Here is a 3434-nt window from a genome sequence, read left to right as displayed (position 1 = left end):
TCAAGAATGACAATAGGAGGTAGATGTGATGGATTAAGAAGATCTTCTGGCTTAAATGGCAACTCAAAAGAGAGATTCCGATAAGCTAATCAAATGTTTGGAGAAGATGCTCAAGCAACTCCTATCAGCATATCAACCTCAACCAAGTTCTTTAAATGGGAAAAAGCCAATTGACGAATCCTCTCCAGAAGAAGATCAATCACATCAAGATGACGTAGATTTTGACTACTTAGGTCAAAAATGTTGGCACCTCTGAAGCTAAGAAAGAAAGAAAAGGCCTTGGAGGATATTTAAAAATAGCTCAATGTCCTTTCTCAATAAATTGAGCTAAAAAAGGTTAGAATTACCCGACCTTATCCTATTGAGTGGGACATGGTTTCCTATCTGATAAAATTCAAGCCGCCAACGTTGCACATATTTGATGGTAAAGGTTATCTGAACCAACATATCTACTACATTCAGCAACAAACTATGAATGTAGTGGGTAACGACACCATTAAAGCGTGACTCTTCATTGGCACCCTCTAGGGAGGAGCCTTCGATTAGTTCTAGAACTTTTCTGAGGGTTCAATCAAATCCTAGGTAGATCTAGAATTAAAGTTTCCCTTACAATTCTACAAGGAACAATTTGTTGTTACCATGGCCAAATTCCTCTCTGAAAAGCAAAGTAGAAATGATACGATCAGGGAATTCATCGAGAGATATCGCAATCTGACATTGTGATACCGAGATATACCTTTATTGATGTTACTTCAGACCTATCGATGCAACTTTATAGGATGGATAGAAGCTCACATATGTACTATTATAGCCCATACATGGAAGGCTTTGGTGGAACAATCTAAGATAGTAGAGAGTCATCAGAACGTTTCAAAAAATTCAAACACTGCGCCAACTTCAACAGTAACAAAGGCAAATAAGGGCAGACCTCCCAATCAAAAGCCAAAGAAACCTTTGCGGTTGAGGTTCAGAATCCCAATAATCAAAAGAAGAAGTCAAGGAAGAATATTTAGCACATTTATTCTTTCAATGACGAACATAAAGTGGTTGCCTCCGATGTCCTCAGCAAGGGTAATTAGTTAAAGATTCCTGAAGCTCGATGCCCTGAAGAAGTCAGAAATACCAACGATCCTAATTACCGTCTCTACCATAGAATGTTGGAACAACCCCAAAGAATTTCTATATTCTCTTGGATAAAATTCAGACTTTTTGCAAGTCATGTATCTTCAAGTTAAGCCTAAGTAAAAGAAAGTTACTACTAATAAGGTGACTCTCCATTTTAGCTCTATACTAGAAATTAAAGCCCAAGATGGTGTCGTCCCCATTTCTGCTGCAAGGATGGTAGTGGTTAACTATGACAAACAAAAATGACAAAACCAACACTTAATCTTTCTCACTATGACAAGATAAGAAATGATGTAGGTACATCTTAATCTTCTCCAAGATGAGCATTGAACTCTTCAAGAGTCCAAGACCAAGCACAAGATGAAATCTTTTAATATAATCTCCACGATCGTCGTAGAGGAATTTCTATAGTTCTCTTCAATCACTGATTCAAAGGGAGAGAAGATTACTATGGTAAGGATAGGGTCTGGCCAAGATTATTTAAAGAATTATGATCAGCCAGGACCCTCCAAACAACCCAAACTGGGCAAGCAAAATGAGACTCGATTTGAGAAGGCCATGTAGCGCCCCTCAGACAATCCTAAAGTCCTATTCTGGTATGATATCATGACTTAGTTAGCCAATATCCTAGCTTGTATGACCTTATTCGAATTTCTACATTTGTCTAAGGAAACAAGAGGCGTTGAAAGAAGCTTTGAATGATAGTGAGATATTTTTCGCCCACATGACCAAGCCTCCTCAGGATGAAGAATTTAAGTAGTGCTATCATTGCTAACTACAGGTGCCTTGTATTTCTTTCACTCCAGAGCAATGATGATCAAAGATCACCATCATAACTGCCCCATTTATTGTATTGGGTATGTTGGGTCAGCAAATGTCGAGAGGATTAACATCAATCCAAGCTCTGCATTGAGAATAATTCCACGAAGACTCTTGAGCTTTTTGGGTATTCCCTTCACAAGCTCTCAAAGACTTCTACCACCATATTTGACTTCAACTCCAGCAGCAGCTGATGTCTTGGGAAGATCCAAATTAAATGTAAGATCGATGATTTGAAGAAGGAGGTGACTTGTTATGTCATTGCCGTTGAAACACCTTATAACCTTCTCCTCAGACCACTGTGGATCCATTCCAACATGATTGTCCTATCAAATCTTCATTAATATTTTAAGTATATCGATGAGTAAGGGGTTCAACAAAAGGTTGATGCTAAAAAGCATCCCTTCAAGGGGTAGAGTATTATTTTACCAACTCCCTATTGTACGATAAAATCGTACAATTGAGATTGTCCTCCCCAATGATGAGGATAGTGATAATGAAGAGGACAACAAGCTAGATCCCAATGATGATCCAATCTAAGAAATGGATCCACTTATAATTATCCTAGAGGACCTATGTATTGACCAATCAACCAGAGATTAGGGCGCCTAGATCTTTAATGAAGATCACTCAGAAAATGTCACTTTCATGGTCCAACCTAAAAGAGGCGTTCTAAATCCGATTATCTTTGGCAAAGTTGAGCCATAATCTCACTTATCAAGCTTGGATGAAGACCCAAAGGGGTACCAGAATTCTCTTGTTACAACCAGCGATCTCAACACATAATGACAAAAATAGGATACAGCCTCACTGCAAAACAAGGGTTAAATTTTAATCAAGGACTAAAGTTCCTCTAATCCCTTTTGTGCCAGAAGAGGAGGTTTTTGATTATTATAATCGAACCAAACATGGACTTGATTACATTTCTTCTGAGGTCAAGTCACATATAGAACCACCATCTAATGACTTTCTAAGTACTTCTTCAAATATGTCTAATTGGGATTCTGATATCAGCCTTGGAGCCTTGCTTAGTAAATTCACGGCTAACATGGTCTCATACAATTTAACTATGGATCTCGATAAATCTAAAGTGTTTGAAGATTCTGAAGATCATTCATGGGCAGGACATCTTGAAAAGCAATGAGAGACACACTTTGAAGTAAGTGAATTATCAACTGAAGATAAAGTGGTTCAAATTAACATAGGCAACAAAGTTAATCCCAAGCCATCTTCATCAATGAAAGTCTATCATCCGCTAAAAAGAAGAACTCATATCTCTCCTTAAAGAATGCATCGATGCCTTTGTCTGGAGTTACAATGACATGCCTAGTTTAGATCCTAATATGGATGTGCATCACCTCGACATTGACGCCAATGTCAAGCCAGTCAAGTAAGAACAATGACGCTTCTATCCTAAGTTGATAGAGTAGATCTAGAAAGAAATTCACAATCTCATTGAATGTGGGTTCATCCGTGAGAAACATCATCCA

The sequence above is a fragment of the Asparagus officinalis genome, chromosome 7 (assembly GCF_001876935.1).
Source record: "Asparagus officinalis chromosome 7, Aspof.V1, whole genome shotgun sequence".
NCBI lineage: Eukaryota > Viridiplantae > Streptophyta > Magnoliopsida > Asparagales > Asparagaceae > Asparagus > Asparagus officinalis.
Note: the sequence above shows the minus strand (reverse complement) of the source record.